Below are 21833 nucleotides of genomic sequence, written 5' to 3'. Positions count from 1 at the left end.
GGTTTAAATTTAGGAGTTTTTTAATTTAAAAAAACTTTTTTTATCTCGTGATATCTCTCATAATTATTTTTTTCTGACCATCAATAATTGATCAATCCTTCTCTATATGGAAAATCAAAGATATTATTTATTTTGCAAATTTATTTAAAGAAGGTTTAATGTCTTTTGAACAGCTGGCAAATGAATATGACTTACCAAGTATTCATTTTTTTAGATCTTTACAGTTAAGAAATTTCTTCAATAGAATATTACCAGACTTTCCAATTGTATATCCACCAGATCCTTCTCAGAAAGGATTAAATGGAATTATATATAATAGATTATTGAAATTACGTCCAGTACTTCACAATAAGATTAAAAAGGCTTGGGAATTGGAATTTTCAAGACCCTTATCAGAGGATCTATGGGACAAAATTCTTAAACTGGTGAATACATCTTCATTATGTGCCTGACATTCATTAATCCAATTCAATGTGTTGCATCATGTTCACATGTCCAAAGAAAGGCTGGCTTGTATCTTTTCAAATATTAACCCTACTTGTGACAGATGCAAATTTGATATTGCTACATTGATACATATGTTTTGGTCTTGTCCACCAGGAAAGAAATGTTTTAATATCTTTTCAACTGTGTTTTAGATGGAACTACAGCCCAATCCAATAACTGCTCTTTTTAGGGTTATTGAACCAAACATAGGGAGTTTTTCTGTACCTGTGCAACGGGTTGTGGCCTTCTCTACATTTTCTCTTGCCATCATACTCAAATGGAAACACTCTAGACCTCCAACAGTTTTTCAATGGTTCTCTCATATTATATCCTGTTTAAGTTTAGAAAAAATAGCTATGTATTTTTGAATCATCAATGAAATTTGAAGATACATGATGACCTTTTATGTCTTATTTTCATTTGATGTAAATGTTTTTAATGCGATTAGATGTATTAGCCTTATCTTTGTTTTTTGATTCACGGTATGAATCAAAAGCTACAAATATATGTAACCATCAGGATCAGCTGCTCAGATTTCTTTTGTTAGTTTTCATTATTTTTTAATAGAGTAGGTTAGGTGGGGTTTATATAATATTTTTGATGTCTTCTTTGTCTTCATCCAGTGCCGTGGCGGGGGGGGGGGGGGGGGGGGGGGCGTGAGTTTATACTGTTTGAAGTTTTATCTTTATATATTTACATCTGTAATATTGTATTTTCATTTTAGTTCCCTTTTCTTCATTGTACTGTATTTATTATAAAAACCAATTGAAAAAATTGAAAAATAAAGAAAAGCCCCATTACATGTGAGCTTACATTTCTGATTTCAGTCAACAGTCATTACTCTGCAAGGGCATTTGTGATTAAATGTAGTATGAACCAGCACAAGCTGCCTTCTGAAAGAATTGGCACAGATAATGTACAATGCACTGGTGATGTTCTTCTATTGAGAATGCAATACTAGTGTTGCAGGGTGATATCTGCAAAGCCTCCTGATCTCTCATGTTTCAACATGTGATCACACAGCATCTACTGCATAGAAACAAGCCATTCAGCTCAGGTACAATGCTTCACAGACACCTCCTAAATTTATTTCCATATCATCCTGTGAGATTAACTTTTAGTTCCCTTCCCACCTCATGCTCCATTAGCTTCTTAAATTATCAACCTTTAATACTACAATTGTCCCTGGTAATACAGATACTTGATAACCATCATAATGAACTGAAGGACCCATTTCTATGCTGAATAAGCGTGATTCTATCTACGCTTTTCATCTCAATTATACTGGTTCTTAATTCTCAGCAGATTTTGGGCAGATTTCATTTATCAGTGATAATCCTGGATTTCATTGAACATGGGCTTATCTTCTCTAAATCCACCCATTTTCACTTTACCTTCATTCTTACCCTTGGGAAAACAACATAGGGTATTTTTTTTATTTCATATTAACTCGTTTCATAATCCAACAACCTCAATCCACCACCATCACCCCCAATATTCTCGCCTGGTGATTTTCATGCCTGTCCAACAGAGCAAGGAGTAACAGAATCTTGTTCCATGAGAAGTATTACCACAAGTCAGATTCTATCTTCATCTAATATTGACACACAAAGTTGTTGGATGACTATCAGGAACTCCAGCATATTTTCTTTCTGTAGACTCTGTTGCTGGGCCATAGATGTATGCAATCACTTGGGTTTCAGTCAAACCCAAGTGTAATTCTCGCAATGGTTACAAAGAGAGGAGTTGCCCAGTTTTATTTGCAACTTTTTGTTTAAAAACATGTTCTTTTTTATTCAAAGATCTAGAGAAAGGCACTCAACTGTCTCAACTCCGGACTACACCTGCAAGAGAAATTGTAATATTTCTTTATTTATTTAAAATGAGTAACTTTATGACCTGACATCTGCTAATCTGTGTGTGTAATTAAGTGATTTTCTGAAACAATGTTGAAGCCCACCACAAGGAATCACTGCCTAATTAAAAAAAACACCCATTAACATTTGAGGTTTAATTTGTTTTGATACTTGTTATGTTCATTCTTATTACACACTAGCTAAAAATGAAATGCTAGTGTTAAAACTAATTAAAAGATGCAGTTGTGGTAATGACAGGTACTGTTAACAGCTTCTAAATTATGAGAGGCTATGATTTTAGGTCCTGGGTACGTAATGATAGAATGTTTTTAGACCTCACACCCCTTCATGGCATTCAGAGAGCACTTACCATCATAGCCCTTCATCTAAAAGTGGTTCTGCAAAAAGGTTGACATACAAGGGTTTGCTTGTTGACTGAGTAATTTGTAATTGGTTTCACTGAACTGTGAGGTCGATTTTTTTTTATCCTCCATTGTCCCACATCAGGGAATGAGAGGAAAAAAAATCTTGTTTGTCCAGTGTGACCACAGGTTCTGTTCTCCTTTTTTTAAACATATGCTAAGTGTTAAGAGAGAACTGTTAATTTTCTCATTGCAACCAAAGAGCAGGAAGACGTAACAAACTTCTTTCTGACTTCATTTAAGGTGACAAGTTGATGAAATATGGTGTGAGATCATTACATGACTGTGTGTTAAAAACTTCTTGATGTAGAGAAACAGGAACTTGGTATAAATACAGCACAGAATCTTAATGTTTTCAATTCCAGGAAAGGTGGTTAAAAGCTACAGCTTCATGCCTGCTAAAACTCAGAGGCTTGATCTCAATTTAACGTTTCCACCTGCAAAAATCACAATGGAAATGTGTTTTTGAGGTGGATCTTTGTCTTTCAAATCTTTAAGACTGCTGACATTCTTCTGCTTTATAATTGATTTATTTGAAGTGGGAACAGTCTGTAATGATGGTCTTCTCCCATTGCACTACCCCACCTCCACTCCTGTGGTTTTCCTTGTAACTTGGAAGTGTGGTGGTAACCGGCAAATATGAGTCAATGGAAATCATAATGCGTATTTTCCATTTAACAAGATAATTTATTCAGCCTCCTTTTAAGATCACATTAAATCATTATGAATAATTTAAATACTCATTTTTCCTTACATGTCTTTGCTGATTTTTATACACCTTATTTATTATTGTAATAACATTATCAAGAAAATAGGTTTAGTGTATAAGGTTACATGGATGGAAAACAAAGTGTTAATAGGTGATACTGAAATGAAGCTTGAATTAGTGCGAATTGTAGCTATGCTTGCAACACTTTGGAGCTCAAACATAAGAATGCTGATGGAATTCAGCAAGTCTTGCAGCATCCAGAGGAGGTAAAGATATATAACCAATATTTTTGGGGCTGATACCTTGAAGAAGGGCTGAGGCCCAAAACATTTTGATCTTTATCTCCTATGGACACTGCGAGACCTGCTGAGTTCCTCCAGTATTCCTGTTTTTACAATAATCACAGCATCTGCAGACTTCCGTGTTTCACACTGTGCAGCTCATTAACTTACTTTCTTTTGAATGGCATCATAATACCGATCAACAAGAAGATGGGTTGGAACTTCAGGGGCTGATCAGCATCAGATGTTTCACTCAACTGTCGAGAGTCAAATTGACCAAAGAGACAGGAGAATGATATATGATATGATATATGTGAGTTTATTGTCATATATGTACATACAATACACAGATGACATGATGTGTAAAGATAACAGGAGGAAATTTAGAGACAGCAAAATCCCATTTAATAAATATTAAAATTAACCGCTAATGATTTCATTTGCAGGATAAATGTGAGACTCTCGGCAGGATTCCCCTGTTCTTCCTTCATGACCTGCTTTTTGCTGAGACTGACTTCCAGTTACTTATTGCTCCCAATTAAAAATGTTGCCAACTGATCAAACAAGACTTTTTTTTCTGCTTCTTACCCGTTTCTTAGTCTAAGATCCTGAGGCCAGTGAGATGAGAACCCATCTCAGAAAGGGATTGCAAGCCAGGGTGCCCTTGCTGTGAGTTTACTTCAGTGGTTCTCAACCTTTTTCTTTCCACTCACTTACCACTTTAAGTATTCTCTATGCTATAGTTGCTCGTGATTAGTAAAGGATTGTTTAAGGTGGTATGTTAGTGGGAAGGGAAGGTTGAGAACCACTGCTCTAGACCCAATTGTTACTGAAATATTTTGCTTGAGGAAAAATTGTCATTGGCCCATTTCCTTTGGAGTTATGAAACTGTGCACATAACGAGTCAATTAGGTACAATTAAAACAGTGTTTAGCAATCCCTTACTAATCACAGAGAACCTATGGCATAGGGAATACTTAAAGTGGTATGTGAGTGAAAAGAAAAAGGTTGACAACCACGGGTTTACCTGAAGGTGAATAGGTTCAGAAATTGTTCTCACTTTAACAACATTTATCCTTCTTTTAGTCCAGATCCATGAAAGCCAGTGATTGAGAGCATCGGCAACATTGATAAGAATCCACCTCATTGTTCTCACTTCAAAATTCATGGACCACTTTTGCACGGGTCAATGGTTATGCCACCAGGATTGGAGAAATGGCCTTGATGTTGCAAACATAGAGTACTGGTTCACAGAGGTGGCTCACTCTAAGACTTGGCTGAGCAAGGAATTGACTTAAAAGCTGTATAAATGGACAAGTAAAACCATGATACCATTGAACAGTGAAAGGCAGCTTTGATTTCCTCACTTTGCAGAGCTTCTGTTCTTAGCTGTGTTGTAACAAGCAGTGAGCAAAAGCCTGGTGCTTCTGCACTGATAGAGACAGACAATAGGAGGAAGGATTGTCCTAAGTATACATTGATGCAGACACAAACAACCAATTCAATGTAGTACAATAAAGATATGGGTACCAGACGTTTCTGTAGTCTCTGTAGGTGGCCTAGTCACTAGAAAGAAACTGAGAGGAAAGATAAGCAGGAATCGGTTTTAATTTTCTTTCCTTATCGCATAGAAAGAGGCCACTTGGACAGCTGAGTTTATGCTGACTCGTGTTCCAGTCTCATTCCCTCACTAATATTCCCCGTAATATCGTTTATCACCCCCGCACCCCCCCTCCCCACCATCCTTCCTATCAAATCTACTGGTCATGTAGACTCGGGGCAATTTACAGTTGACAATTTACCTACCATGCTGCACGAGCTTGAGATTTGGGAAGAAGCTGGAGCACCCAGAGGAAAACCATGTAGTCGCAGTTAGAAAATGTAAGCTCTAGTCTGATCAAAGTCTTTTCACATCCTTAGTGTCATATCCATACATTTCCATCACTGTACATTGTTACATTCATTCTCCATCACTGTGGCATCTTGTCGTTACTCTCCCGTCTGTTGTTTGAAGATTTTCCTTTCAGTCTCAACCCCTCAATGCTACGTAACAGAAGGTCTCAAGACTATGGTCCTTCCCCACAGAGCCCTCATGCACCATGCTTCAGTGTGTCCCTCAGCACATACTCCTGCAGCTTGGAATGTGCCAGTCAGCAGCATTCCCGCACCAACATCTCAGTGTGCTGGAGGACCAGCAGGTTTCAGGCAGAGCAAAGTGATTCTTTCACCACGTCTGACTCTGTGTGCATCACTGGGAACAGCCCATAAATGAAAGAGTCCTCTGCCATGCTGCTACTGCACCCTTCTCCACCCACTCTGAGCAAATTCACATTCTGCAGAGGTTCAAAGAACATATTTATTACCAGACAACATATACATCACATCCAACCCAAAGATTCTTTCTCTGCAGATCAAGCAAAATTTCTAATTACCAGTAACTGTAAATTTTTCTCAAAGAAAGAAAGAACTGCAAATAAACTGGAAATTGCATAGACATGGACAAATATAAAGGAAAAAAGCATGAGCAAAATGCGAGTCCTTAACTGAGTCTCTAAATGAGCAAATTGTTCAGGAACCTGATACTTGAGGGGAAGTAACTATTGGCTGAACCAGGTTGTATGTGTTTTGTGGCACTTGTTCCTCCTTCTGGACGGCAGCAGCGGGACAGAGCATGTGGTGGTCAATGTGGATCCCTGATAATTGCTGCTGCTCTCCGACGGCAGCATTCCATGTCGATAGTCTCGATGGTGAGAAGAGTTTCGCCTGTGATGTACTGGGCTGAGCCCACTACTTTTTGTCAGATTTTTCACTCAGAGGTATTGGTGCCCTCAAACCAGGTCACATTGCAGCCGGTCAGTGTGCACTTTCCACTATACATCTGTTGAAGTTTGCAGAGGTTTCTGATGACTTAGCGTACCTCTGTAGACTCCTGAGGAAGTAGAGGCACTAATGTGCTTTCTTCACAATGGCATTAATATGATGGATAGGGGAATGCCTCCACTCCACCTCAATCATCTCAGGGACAAGTTGCATTATAACCATATAACTGTTTACGGCGTGGAAACAGGTCATGTCGGCCCTTCAAGTCCACGCCGGTTCACTTGAACAACTCCACTAGCTTCCCCCTCCTGTTCTCCGCCCATAACCCTCCAACCCCTCACATCCATGTACACAACCAACCTTCTCTTAAATGACAGAAGGGACCCTGCCGCAACTATCTCTTTTGGAAGATCATTCCATTCTGCCACCACCCTCTGAGTGAAAAAGTAAAAAATTGCCTAGAGTCTCTCGAGTCTCCAGCAGTCTCCTCACTCTGTAAAAGAAGCAGCAGGTGATACCAGTAAGTGTTTATGGGGGTTCATCTTTAATTGAGTGTTAACACATACAACTTTCACTCAGTTGAGAGTTGGAACCATTGCTTTTAGGGTACGCTAATGTGGCTGTTCATCACCTGGTATGACTGTACAAAACATTCATGGTGCAAGATGACTTCTGATATCTGAATTGCATGAATGTCATCCACGGTGTGAGGCTACTGTTTTCATAGTTTCTGCTTCAGGCATGTAACCCAAACTGGAATGATGTCCAGCATAGTTAGAGCCAAGCTCTAGTGTGAGAGGACTAACCTTCAGTTATTAACTTTGAGATCTAACCAAGAGTATAATTTCCCCTTTATTCATTAGTAGCTCATTAACTTCGCACAACTGTTTAACTTGGCAGCTTTCATTATAAACACACAGAGCTCCATTGGGCTTAAAATCACAACAGTCACTTTATTTGTAGAAATATTTAAATCTTGAAATAGCAGTGTAATTTAACTATCTCTTCCGATAATAAATAATTAAGCTCTTATCACTTAGCTTCTCGTGGCTCCTTCTTTATCTGCGTACTTATTAATTATTTTAGCATTGTACCAATTACAAAGTGACAAGTGATCATTCAGCAATTCAATATTAATTTAGAATGACGTACTGTTTCATTGTACTTTTGCCTTGATGATGCATAACTGATCAACATGAAAAACATTAGAACTGCAACAATGCACAATAACAGACCACAAATAAACTGCTGCAGGTGGAGGAAGGCTGAGCTTGAAATCGACAGGGCAAGTGGTATCTGAGAAGAGAGAAAAACAGAGCAAACAGTTTAGGTTTGAGGTCTTTTCATCAACACTGGGAAAAGTTGGAGATGAAACAAGTTTTAAGCTGTGGAAAATGGAGGAAGCAGAAGTATTTCTTTTTTAATTTTAAACTTTTTTAAAAATGCAAAAAGCACGAAGGGTGACAGAAACCAAAGGAAGTGGACGATGCAGAAGAGACAAAGAGAAATCCTAGCAGAGGGAAGAATGGAGTCCTCCTTCCTGGAAGTGAGTCGCCATGAATTAAACAAACCTTTTGAATGTTTCAACTCAAATTGTCTTCTCAGTTTTCAACAGACTTTCTCTCTCTTCAATAATAATATTGTACTAACAAGGATTTGTGTTTAAGATCTACTGAGTTAATAAGGCTAACACTACAACCAGGCAGTGCTTAGACTAAGTAACTCTCAACAGTTGCTCCATTTTTTTTCTGGTATTAAATGCTTACAATATCTTTATTATAAATGTTGTTTCTCCACATCATGGATTTAATTCTTTGTCTCCGTCAAATTACCCAAATCTGGTTTAATAGAAGGATTTGTTGAATTCTGAAACCCTCGCTATAATTTTAAAAAAATTGAAAGTAAGTGGAATCTGTGCATCTAAATGGAATGAAAAGTGACTTGTCATTCCTAAGCTGAAAAGGCTGCTTAACACAGACACCACATGGCCAGAATATATTTACAGCAGTGGTGGAAAAAAAGATATTTTGGAATTTCCCTGATGTTTCACAAAACGTTTCTCGAGTACTTTAAACTGTAGAAGCTAAATCGACAAAGGATTAACTGACCCAAAGTTGAAAGGAGGAAGTTAGGGAAAAAAAAGAAAAGGCTTTCATTTAAATACTACTTTGGAGAAATGCAGACTTCAGCCCCTCACTCACCTAAACCCCACAGACCTTTAATGACAATTAATTGGGCCCCCAGTTGTAATATAACAATCATTCTGAATATAGAAAGCTTGCATGATAACAACCAGATAATTTGTTGTATTGAACCATAGAGAGAGAGACTCACATCATTACAGAGAGCCAAAGTGGTGCACATGTTAGTGGATCTGGAGATGAGAACAGATATCCTGCAGCATAGGTTCTCAAGATGGGGTGTACGCCCCACCAGTGGGGTGTGGGAATATTTTAGTGGGGCGTAGGAATATTTGGGAAATAATTAAAAAGATGGTTTGAAAAGTAAACTCGTTATGTTGGTGTAAAAGATGTGATTTGGCAACACTCTCAGTAAAACACAATTGTGGTTACTTCCAACTAAAATCACTTTGATCTTTTTGTTTTCTTAACATGTGTATTTGCTCTTCTGATGTTCCTCTTATTTTAATTGTTGTTATCCTTGGTTAACATTCTAATTATATTTTTCTGACCCATCCATTCAAACTATCTCATCGGTAATGAGAATTCCAAATGATCTCAACCATCATGTCTCCATTCATACCCCTTTACTTTTTCAGTTCAGTCGTGAGTGAGACCTGTATCTGTATGTATCTTTGTGCAGGGGGGAGGGTCCACCCCAGGTGCCAGCCTGAGGAGGATGCCAAACTTAAGAAAAAAAATAGGGACCGCAGAAAGTAAAGGACAATGCAAACGCAGTTCTGATGCACTCTCTGCGAGGAAAAAAATGTCAGAAACTACACTAGTGTTTTTTTTCATTTTTTTGAGAGTCAGTTTTCTTCCTTTGATTCGATCATTACTTTTATTATATTTTTCAATTCTAAGACATAATAAAATATTGATTAATCTGTTTCAGGGAAGTCACACTGTTACATATTCAAAATGAGCAGACCAAGCAAGAAAAAGGTTTGTCAATATTCAGTGGAATTCTTAAAGTTTGGGTTTATACCTGCTGAACACAATGAACATGTACCTTTTTGCCTATTATGCCAACAGACTTTGACAAATAAATCAATAGCCGCTCTCAGGTGGCCAGGATACCCGCCTATTCTACCCCAATGCAGCTGTTGGGTGGCCACAGTGGAGAACCCGGCCAGGAGGAGCATTTACCTAACCCTCCTCCTGTAGGTATATTCTCTGGCTCAGAGAATCCCCTGTTGCACCTGAAAGCAGCACCAGGCAAAGGGGCTCACAGCTTTCAGGTGTCTAGCAGTCCTCGCTGCCTGACAGTCCCCCGATGCAGGATGTCAGCACTGGGGCGGCCAGTGCAGGATGTCAGCGGCCAGCGAGCCCCAGAACTGACATCCCGCGCCGGCCGCTCCAGCCCCGTAGTCCTGCGCCGGGGGGTTGTCAGGCAGCGAGGAAGGGGCTGTCTGCAGCGGGGAGGTGAGCTGACAGATGGATGCCCCGACTCAGGAGCTGGCGTTTTCTCTGCGGCACCTCTCCCCGCTTCGAACCTTTCAGGTGGCAGAACACCACCTTCAGCGCTGCCACCTAAAAGTCCCTTCGCAGATACCCACAGCCGCCCCGGAGCTGCATTCTTCAGGCGATTCCATCTGAAAGCAGCTAATGAAAGCAGGCCATCTTGAAGCTCATTTGAGTGTAAAAAAAATCCTAACCATGTCAATTCAAAATTGGAATATTTTAAATCACTGTAAGAGAAGTTTGAAAATAGATCAAAAATCACTTCATTATTCGCTGCGCCAACTACAGCCCTGAATCGTACCCTTGAAATTTCTCTACTGATGGCAAAACATGGGAAGAATCATCCAATTGGGGAGAAACCGATTCAACCCACAATATCATGTTTCTCAAAACAGATCCGCAAAAGGATGAAAAAGATTTCCGAGCAATGCCACTGAGTCAGAGTACTGTGCAATAGAGTAGATGACATGGGTCAAGATGTTGAAAAACACCTTATTGAGAAGTTGAAATCATGAAAGTTCACAATAAAACTGGATGAATCTACCGTATGGGACAATGAGGCTCTGTTATTGGCATACACGAGATATATTGATCTGGAAATGCTTCTAGAAGAGATGTTGTTTGAATGAAAATGAAATACCAAAAAAAACATTGTATCTTGTGCTGCAGATGGTGCACCTACTAAAACGGGTAAAAACAGGATGTTTAAAATTAATAAAGGATGAAAATCCAAACATGTTGGTTGTGCATTATGTTATTCACCGAGAAAACTTAGTTGCCAAGAAAGTTTCCCCTGTTCTACACGAGATACTGCATTCTGTGATCAAGTGTATCAATGCCATCAAAGCTAATGCCAAATGCGAACATCTGTCTAAGCAGTTTTATGTCGATAAAAATGCAGAACATGGGAGATTATTGCTTCACACTGAAGTAAAGTGATTGTCAAAGGGAAGCTGCTTCAAAATGTTTATGAAACTGTTTGATCTCCTCAACGTGTTTTTGAAGGACAAACCTGAAATGAAGCTGTTGCTAACAACAGATGGTAAAGCTTATGTGAGTTCTTTGTTGGACATTTTTGAGAAACTAAATAAATTGAACAAGCAACTCCAAGTAGCACATATGATGTTCGTTGATGGAAAAACAAAGATATTATGCCAAAGAAATATTTCTGCAAGAAATTTCAGTCAATTCTATTGGTTGAATAAGTGTGAGGTAACTAATGCTGCTATTGTTGACCATTTGAAAATGTTGGTTGCCAACTTCAATTATAAATTTTGTGATTTAAAGGCAATGGATCTTCCCTCTTGGTTAACTCAGCCATTGAGAACCACCGTCTGGGAGTAATCCAAGCCATAGCTAGTACAGTCCCATAGGTAAGAATTGAGACTTGGCCATTAAGGTTCAAGATTCAAGATTCCTTTACTATTCCATAAAATTGCTCTCTGCCTACCATAAAGCAGAGAAAATGCCAAAAGTAATGTCGGCCAGCACCCCTTACAGTACAAAAGAAAGCAAAGCAAAAGAGAATTCCTCTGAGTCTTCCCTGCCCCTTCCATTCATTCGAGCACATGGAGTTGGGCCAGCCGAAATCTAACGTGTATTAAAGCCTATCGTTCCTCACTCACCCCATCTTTAAAAAAAAAAGACCCAGTTCTAGAGGTTCAGCCAGTCAGATGACTTCCTCTGTGACCTGTGCAGCACCGCCAGGGGTGTACTGGTCGGCTCATTGCTGGTCGGATTTCTTGAGACATAGGCTGTGGGGTCTAGTTGTCTGTGGGGGCAGTCGGCTTGGCAGGGCGAGGGTCCTGGGCATGTGGTGTGGGTGCCCAGGAGGCACTGATAGCCTGCACCAAGTCGCTATAGGGACCGATGTGTGTGTATGTGGTGGCCAGGGCAGTGGGTAGGTGGGTGTCGCTGGCACACACCAGGTCCCGGACAGAGACTGTGTCATAATGGCTGTCAGGGTACTGGATATATGCGTATTATGGATTTGTATGCAGGAGCTGCACCTCTTCCACAAACAGGTCGGTCTTATGGCCCCTCACGTGTTTCCTTAGCAGAATGGGTCCCGGAGATGAGAGCCAGGGTGGCAGAGTGGTTCCGGTTGCCAACCTCCTAGGGAAGGAAAATATGCGTTCATGTTGGGTCATATTTGCAGCAGTGCACAGGAGGGATCAGATGGCATGGAGCGCCTCTGGCAGGACTTCCTGCCAATGAGATATGACCAGGCCTTTTGACTTAAGGGCCAGGAGGATCACCTTCCAAATGGTGGCATTTTCTTGCTCCACCTGGTCATTTTCCCCTGGGGTATAGCTTGTAGTCCTACTAGTGGCTATGCCTCTAGCCAACAGGTACTGCCGCACTCGTCGCTCATGAACAAGGACCCCCAATCGCTATGAATATAGTCCGGGTACCCAAAATGGGTGAATATACTGTGGAGTGCCCTGATAACTAGGGGTAGGGGTCATGTCAGGACAGGGGATGGCAAATGGGAATCTGGAGAACTCGTCTATGACGTTGAGCAAATAGACATTCCTTCTGGTCCCTTGAAATCAACACAGCCATTCAAAAGTCCTTGATGAGATGGGCCTTTTTGGGCCTGAAGAACTGCTGTTTACATTCAGCACAGACCCAACAGTGTCTGGTCAGAGACCTGACATCCTCAATGGAGTATGGGAGAATCCAAGCTTTTATGAAGTGGAACAACCTCATGACTCCGGGGTGGCAGAGGTCAACGTGGAGAGACTGGAGGCGGTCAAGAAGTGCGCTAGTGCACATGCCCCGGGATAGGGTGCCTGGAGGATCATTGAGTTTGGATGTCTTACAGACACGCTTTCATTCCGTACCCCGAGCAGGTCACCTCCCTAGCCGTACAGAGTTGTCAGAGGTGCTTCAGCTGGCCACAGTAGTGGAACCTCAGGAGTCCGATCGCGCCGGTGGCAGTGGGGGTCATAGCTTGCTATTGCGGAGGTCCACACGTGGAGGCCCTGTTCTTACCGGTGATCTCATCAGTGTTGCATTGGGCCGAGTTGAGAGTCCTGGCAGCTTGTCCTCCTCAAGCAGTCACAGATGAATGTAGTCAGACCTCACTCAAGCCATGCAGGCATCTTGGACCAGCTCCTCTAAACACTGGGCTACAGGCACAGGGGCTGTAGCAGTGCTCCAGCAATTTCTCCCCAGGTCATACAGCACTCGAAGGAACTCATCCATGGACTCCTGTGAGTACACTTTGTTCACCTGGGGTCAGTAGAGGTTGCGGAGCTCAGCCATGGCCTTTGGGAAGGTGCTGCAGCTCCTGATTACCAGTTACACTTGGTGGCCCACTCTAGCTTGCAGGACCTTGAGTTTCTTTTCATCCGAGTCCACCAGGCCCGAGGCGACTTCAAGGAAGTTTGTGAAGCAGGCAATCCACTGCTCATACCACTCAACAGCTCCGGATGTCTGTGGATCGATTTCAAGTCTGTCAGGTCTCATCCCGTGTGGAAAATTAATGTGTATTAAATTGATACACACTATTAATGACTCCAAAGTCTGAAGAACGATAGGGTTTAATACACATTAGATTTCAGCTGGCCCAACTCCATGTGCTCGAATGAATGGAAGGGGATAGGGAGGTTGACCTTTATAGCCAGGTCACAGGGGGAGGGGTTATGGGGGATTGAGTCATCAGTGGGCAGGCCATCCATTTATGTACAGAGCAGCAGCAGTACATAATATATATATATATATATATATATATACACACACTACACCAGTCCTGCACATTTTTGCCCTTTTCTAACTTTTCAACCCCCCCCCCACCCCGGAATACCAAGAGATCTCTCCCTCTACCTGTCTCTCCATCTCTCATACCTCTGCCCTCTACCCTGAAACCTCTAGGGCCTTTCTCTCCCCCATCATACGTGCAAAATCACCCACTTCCCTATAGTCTTGATAAAGGATCCTGATCCAAAATGCTGACTGAACATTTGTACCAATGAATGCTCTCTGACCTACTCTGTTAGAAAGGGGGGTAGGAGCATGTATGGGAGTGCATATAGAGATGGAAAGGATATTTTATATAAGGGGGAAATAAGCTGGGGGGGAGGATAGGAGATGAAGGAGAGAAGGTGTTAGATGTGGAGAGACAGCGAGAGGGGAAATCCTTGGGGGGGTGGTGGGAGGGTAAGGAGAATAAAGTAAGAACAGGAGTTGGTGTAGAAGAGATGGAAATAGTGGAACCAGATGGTGATGGGGTGAAAGGGCTAAGGACTTTTACCTAAAATTAGAAAAGTTGTTGCGCATTGTGTTTGAGACATTGGTGAGGCCAAATTTGGGGTATTGTCTACATTTCTGGTCACTTAACTACAGGAAGGCTATCAATAAGATTGAAAGAGTGCAGAGAAGATTTACTAGGATGATGCCAGGTCTTCGGGTGGTGAATTACAGGGAAAGATTAAACAGGATAGGGCGTTATTCCTTGGAGTGAAGAAAAATGAGGGGAGATTTGATCAAGGTTTATAAGATTATGTGAGCTACAGACAGAGAGAATGCATGTAGGCTTTTTCCACTTAAATTGGGGAAGATAAATACGAGAGATCATAGTTTTTTAAGCTGAAAGGGGAAAGGTTTAGGGGAAACATTAAGGGTAAGTTCTTCACTCAGAAAGTTGTGGGAGTGTGGAAAGAGCTGCATCTGAGATGGTGAGTGCAGACTCCATCTTGTGTTTAAAGAATAAATCGGATAGATACATGGGAGAGGTCTGGAGGGTTATGGAATGGGAGCAGTGGGACTAGTCAAATGATGGTCAACACAGACCAAATGGTCTGTTTTCTGTGCTGTAGGGTCATTGCTATTAGGTTTAAGGATGTTCAAGAGGAATATGAGGTAATGCTTCACAGGTTTACATTTTGCCTCATCCTCAGCAATGGATGGGGCTGAGGGCAGGCATGTCACTGTAGGAATGGTAGGGGGGATTGAAATGGTTGCCTATCAGATGCTCAAGCTTAGACTCACACACATAACATAGGTGTTTGATAAAGCGAGCAGCCACTCTGTGTTTGGTCTCACTGATGTAAAGGAGGCCACACTGAGTACTCCGAAAGCAGAAGATCAGGTTGAACAATGCACAGATAAAGCTCCCGAGGAAGATCTGCTTGCTGCCCTGGATGGTGTGAGAAATGCAAGTTCCTCTTTGCATTTTCTGCAAATGCCTTGTACACCTCTTCAGACATGTACAACTTCCGGGCCAGTGGCACCACCTGCTGTTGGACTTGGTCTCAAGATCCTCATGTTTTAATTTAGAGAGAGAGCAAGGTAACAGGTCACTCCGGTCCATGATCTTGCCCTGCAAAAATACACCCATGTGACCAATTAACCTACTGACCCTCGTACATCTTTGGAACATAGGAGGAAACCAGAGCACCCAGACCAGTGGTTCTCAACCTTTTTCCTCTCACATAGCATTTTAAGCATTCCCTATGTTCAAAGTGATTAGTAAGGGATTACTTAAGGTGGTATGTGAGTGGGAAGGGAAGGGTGAGAATCACTACTCTAGACCCAATTGTTACTGAAATATTTTGCTTGAAAAAAATGGCCCATTTCCTTTGGAGTTATGAAACCGTGCACATAACGAGTCAATTAGGTACGTCTAAAACAGTGGTTTTCAAACTTTTTCTTTCCACTCACATTAAGCAAACCCTTACTAATCACTATGGCATAGGGAATACTTAAGGTGGTATGTGAGTGGAAAGAAAAGCTTGAGAACCATTGACCAAGAGGAAACCCGCGTGGTCGCAGTTGCTCAGGGTCAGCCATTGGTGGACTTAGCAACAACTATTGGTGCCTCAAACTGCTGCCATTCTCTCAGCGAAGTCCTCATGCTTGATTCAAAGTTCTATGCAATTTCTCCATGCAAATTTATTTGCATTTCTATTATTCAGATTTCTTAATGCGCAATCTTTTCTTTACCTCTCTGATGCAGATGTATATTTGGGAACTGCACGCAGCTCCTTAAATATAATGAATCACCAAGAGCTATGGAGAACGACGAAGATGCAAGTTTAATCAACTCACTCCATTTACACGACCCCTGTGTTCATATATAAAAACTCAAAATTTGTGCAGAGGCAAAAGATTAGGATGATTCTGCTAAATTTTTGCCACATCTATAATCTTAACTCTGCAATTATTTTTAAAAAACTACCAGTCAAGTGACTAGTGTCTCTGGTAGCAAGTGAAATGGATTCAGAAAGAGAAACAAGATTGCTTTATGGCTGTCTAAGCATTCAGATATTAAGGCCAATGAGAGTAGCCCCAGTGTCTTTCCTGCTAAGCTAGCCAAATAAACACATAACAGGGATGAAACTGTCAATGTGGTTCATTGAACAACACACAAAATTTAACCCATTAGCCAACAGAGAGGGCTTAATTCTACAACAATTTTATGGATTTGTAAATTGATGACATTGCATCAGTGGGCTGATAACGCCTCAAACCGTGCATCTTGGCGCCTCACAGTTTGGCGGGCAGCAACCTCCTTTGAAGAAGACCGCAGAGCCCACCTCACTGACAAAAGGCAAAGGAGGAAAAACCCAACACCCAACCCCAACCAACCAATTTTCCCCTGCAACCGCTGCAATCGTGTCTGCCTGTCCCGCATCGGACTTGTCAGCCACAAACGAGCCTGCAGCTGATGTGGACTTTTTACCCCCTCCATAAATCTTCGTCCGCGAAGCCAAGCCAAAGAAGAAAAACACAAAATTTAACCCATTAGCCAACAGAGAGGGCTTAATTCTACAACAACTTTATGGATTTGTAAATTGATGACATTGCATCGAACATAAAGTTGGAAGTAGAACCAATTATTTAACAAAATTCAAAAGAAAGTGAAAGTTAGATGTCATAGAACAAGTCATCTAATGCATTGTTTTTTAAATAATAAAGTTATGATGAGAACATGTAAAATTAAGCCACAGAATCACAGAAGCCACGTAGTGCAGAAATTAACCCTTTCAGCTCCTCTTGTACTCACTGACTGTGAAGTCTAATGAAGCACATAATAGGTCTAAATCCCTCTATACCTTTCTTTTACCCCTTGCAAAGGACTTTTAAAATATGTAATTGTATCTGCGTTCACCACTTCCTCTAGCAGCTGATAATCAGGTATTCACCAGCCTCTGTGTGTGGAATTTCCTTTAAATTTCTCCCTTCGCAGCTTGATCCTGTGACACCTCCTTCCACAGGAAAGATATTCTGACTATCTATCCAATCTAGAATTTTAATCTCTGCAAGATCATCCCCCAGTTGCCCATGTTCCAAGTGAGGATAAACCTAGCTCATCCACTCTCTCTTTATTATGTTATAACTCCCGTACCAGGCTGAATCTCTTTATGTCCCTCACTGGAAGGATGTGGTAGCAATAGACCACATCCTTCCTGTGTTATGGTGACCACAACTGTACACAATTCTCTAAATACAGTGTAATCAAAGACTTGAACAAGTGCAGCATGACATCCAACTTTTATACTCGAGCCCCAAGCCTATGAATGCAGGCATGCCAAATGCTTCTTGATTACCCCGCCTTTCATTTTACTTCCAAGATACATCCTTCTCCCTCCTTTGCGCAATATTTAGATTGTGCTTTTTACAACCCCAGACAAAGCTAAAGAACTTGCAGTCAGTTGCAGGCTTGATAGCAGTCATTATTGTAGCCATCTTGTGAACAGCACGCTCCCACAAGTCGCAATGAGATTGTTAGCAATATGACAAATAAGATCAAAAGAATTCTTGCAGTAATAGCAATCAGACTCAAACATTCTCATCAGAATTTGTGAAGTTTGTATTTTCTGGTTTGTTTTGTCAATCTTAAGCCATCAGCTGCCTTGCTCTGATTTGCTTTGAGTTCATAGGGATGCAATTGCACTCTCTCCTGGACGATTCCCAGTACTACCCTTAGCTCAAAATATATGGCAAGGAATAAAATTTTCTGGGTTCTGGGAAAAGTTAAAAAGCAGCTTTGAAACAATAGCCCAGATTTTGCGTTTGGTGTTGGGCCAACAGGACCCATTGACGAATTTGCATATATAAAAACAATCTATGCTTTTCCTTAGCAATGCTCTGACTAAGAAAACGTGACTGTCATCAATCATTCCATGTACCAAGTAAGTTTACTTCTGACAATGAAATCAGAAAGGATTTTGGCAGGTGGCTTGGTCGCAGATCTAGATTTAGAAAGAACTGTCAAAGACTTGAATGATTTTTGAAAAAATAAGCCTAAGCTTCTAAAACTTTGAAATGGCAAAGATTAGGTTTTAAAAATTCAAAAAGTGAAAAAGATAAAAATGCTTTACACAATATAAACATTTTTAAAATATCTATTAGAACATTTTTTACATTTCAAAATAATATAAATGCTGTATTTTCAACAAAGTCTTCTGCAATTAGCAAATAACAAACTTTTACCTGAATCTTTTCCCTCCTTAGACATGGTGCAAGAGGTGGTTGGCAATTGGGTTTATAATGATTCCAGAGTCTTGCACCCTGTTCCAGCATCAGATGCAGAAGTCACAGAGGAAACTGTATAGATACTGGCATCTGAAGATAACACTAATCTGTGTGGGTTGAGCAGCATCAAAGAAGAGAAAAAGAATGGTCAACTTTTTGAGGTAAACCCCTTCAGCAAGAGTGGTAAAATGTGAAGATTTTGCAGTGAATCAGGACGACAATATGCTTCAGCTTTTTGAAGAAACAATGGAGATTTTTTGTGGCTTTGTCATTTTGCTCCTGTAAAATCAAATTTTATATATATCTGTGTGGTGAGAAATATCAGCTTTGTAACTTGGACACAGAAGGACATACAATCACAAATTAATACAACATTAGCTTCCCAACAGCCATTCACACACAGAGTACTTTCAATGTCAGGGCAAACTCCAAGCTGATGAACTCCTGCAGACTCCTCCTTCTCTGATTCCTGAGTTCCTGGTTGTACCAAGTCCAAAGGCAAAGTTCCAATGAGTGGGCAATCCAGTGCATTTTTATATCCCTCTGATGAAGCAGGGCCTGCAAACCAGTACTTTTCCATCAGTTCATGGGAACTCCTTTTAACTCCTGGGTCTTCTTTGTCACCATTACCAGATGACCTTCTGATTTCCTGTTGTTGCACTCAGGTACTCTCCACCATGATCAGTTCTTCAGCACCGTCACCCACATTAATTAGGAGACAGGTGGTGTCCAAGCCTGACAACAGGCTGATGCACATTGAGGAGGAATCATTCCTTTCCTTACAGTCTGAAAGATTCTGCATATGGTCCACAGTGTCTATATTACTCATTTTCAATCACTTCAGAACTCCTTACTCAGATTCTCATCCAGACTTGTTCATCCTCAGAACCCAATGATCCTTTCTGAGTCACATCTGAATTTGAAACCTCAGCCAATTAGCAATTTTGGTCTTCCTTTTATCTTGCACATTGCAATTCTGCAGCTTAAAAATAACATTTCTTTCATTCTATTTAGTCCACCATTGGAAACTGAATTAAGTTCCTTCCCTTTGAAAACCTTTGGCAAGATGACTCCATTAAGCAATTTTAAAAAGCCTTCTTAAAAGTCTCCTCTTTGACCATGATTCTGCCTTCTCATCCTAACCAGACAAAATTCTCTATGGCCAATATCTTAAGCCTCCACTCCTGGCATTCCTAGTTGAGAGCTGAGGACAGATTATAAATTTCAGGCAGCTAGCTGACACATGACCTGAGGCTGCCAATAGGAAGCATGGTCCAACTAAGTTGCATACCCCAAACCTGTTTCCTGCTGCAAATTTCCAGATACGACCTAAAGGACCATCGGCCATGCTCATAGGTTAAAATGGCTGGCAGGAAGTTAAATAACAATGCAAAAGATCCAGCCAATCAAGTGGCAAGGTGGAGCTCAGTTCAACAGCAGTCCATGAAGATTGGAAAAGATTCTTGGCTTCTCCTTACAGCCAAGTCTTATACTTACACAGCACTTCAAGGCAGTTAAACATCTTCAGGAGTTTCCAAGACGTATTATCGAAAAAAAGCCTGGAACAAAATTCATAAAGGTCATTCAGTTCTGCCTGTAAACTCAGTTAATGTATAGGATTGATGGAGCACCATAAAGAAAAGGGATGTGGAGAACTTTGGTATAGAAATGCAATTGTTAACATTGAACTCATAATTATTATCAATAGTTTTATGCCAACTACTGAAAGTATGATCAGCAATGATGGAACAATTAAAATAATGTTCTTGCAAGTGACCAGAGATCTCAAAAGATGGAAGGTCCAAGGTAGGGCTAGAGATAGGGAAGGGGAACACCATGGCGGGGGAGTGGGGAATAGAAAGTAATGAGGTCCTGTGAGTACAGTTGTGATGAGTGAAAATAAATTGGTGCAAGTTAGGTGGGAGGGTTTTAGAAGAGCTTATGTTTATGGAGGCTGAGATCCCAGCCTCAAGAATATTGGAGGATTTCCTATGAAAATAGCTTTTTTACTTACCTCTTCAGGGCCTCTCCCCATGACTACCTGAGCTGATCACGCATGATCTCAATATCTTATTGACATTATATGAGTCTGATTTATTTACAGTAATGAGGCCCCAATCTGATTTAGCTGGGTGACAGAACCTTGGAAATTTGGTCACCGGACGTAACTGATCTGCAACTTTAAATCTGGTGCCTACAAATTCCTGCCACATCCACTGGATTACAATCAGCTCTGCTGTGTATGAAGAGTCCAATGTGAATGTTTGTTGTTGTTTAATAAATTTGGGCTTTTAACCAAGATCCACAGTTAGTCAAATATTCCATATCCTGTTTGATTAGCGAAACAAAACGACAGGGTCATTTATAAAAGCATCTCTTTCAATTAAATCAAAATAGTTTTGTAGTATACCCTTGTATTCAGGGGAAATGAACACTGGTTAAAGTGGAAAAGACCTATCTGAATTTAAAGTAACCACAGTAACTAATGTTCATGAAAGTCCTAATTGAATCAAAGATTGAACTAAGATACAAGATTTTAAATAGGCTTCAATGGAGGGAATGTATCTGAATGAAATAATTGCTAACATTTTGAACCTACAACTTTGATTCTTATTCAAAACATTATTTTTGGTCCTTAAACCTCTTTGCTTCTTTCTTGAAGAAAGTGACTACTGTTAAAGGGTGTACACATAGTTCCAGACCCTATCCACTCGTTCATTTTAAGGTGATAATGACATCACAAAGGTATGCCATTGTCCTCTTAAAACTGGATAAAATTTTCAGCTGTAACTAGGGAGGCAGCATTATTAGGGTACCAGGGAACACAAGTTATACCTGCCTGCTTTTTGATTGCTTATTTTGTTTTAATTTTAGTTTGACACTATCTCTTTGATATCATCCATGCTTTCTACCTTACATCTTGTATAGTTACTCCTTTATTATCTCTGCAGAGGACGCTGTGCAATTTTCACAGGAATGCCTCATCATCTGCGCTTTTGGGAGCAAGGAGTGTTCAGGGGGCTGTTTCTGATACACAGAACATATGCTATGCATCCCCACCCCCACTTGATCCAGGAACAGACTTCGAGAGAAAACCAGGCTGACCCGCAATGGTGGCTACCAAGGTTGCC

At 40.8% G+C, this 21833-nt stretch overlaps 2 long non-coding RNA genes across 3 annotated transcripts in view; one reads left to right on the top strand and one right to left on the bottom strand.

Moving 5' to 3' along the window:
• Positions 1–20325, bottom strand: part of LOC138760999 (uncharacterized) — a 32881-nt gene extending 12556 nt beyond the window's left edge. Inside the window, exons 1-2 of one of the 2 annotated variants that reach the window (XR_011356058.1) lie at positions 20200–20325; positions 18661–18981 (exon numbers count right to left, since the gene is read on the bottom strand). This is a non-coding gene — a long non-coding RNA (uncharacterized lncRNA). The remainder of the gene's footprint in view (positions 1–18660; positions 18982–20199) is intronic. The other variant, XR_011356059.1, reaches the window with a different exon arrangement.
• LOC138760998 (uncharacterized) lies at positions 20035–21003 on the top strand. Its single transcript, XR_011356057.1, has 2 exons — positions 20035–20281; positions 20807–21003. It is a non-coding gene; the product is annotated as an uncharacterized lncRNA (long non-coding RNA).
• Positions 21004–21833: the final 830 nt, after the last annotated feature.

Source organism: Narcine bancroftii, chromosome 4 (assembly GCF_036971445.1).
Source record: "Narcine bancroftii isolate sNarBan1 chromosome 4, sNarBan1.hap1, whole genome shotgun sequence".
NCBI lineage: Eukaryota > Metazoa > Chordata > Chondrichthyes > Torpediniformes > Narcinidae > Narcine > Narcine bancroftii.
The sequence above is the reverse complement of the archived record's forward strand: the minus strand, read 5'-3'. Positions and strand labels throughout refer to the sequence as shown.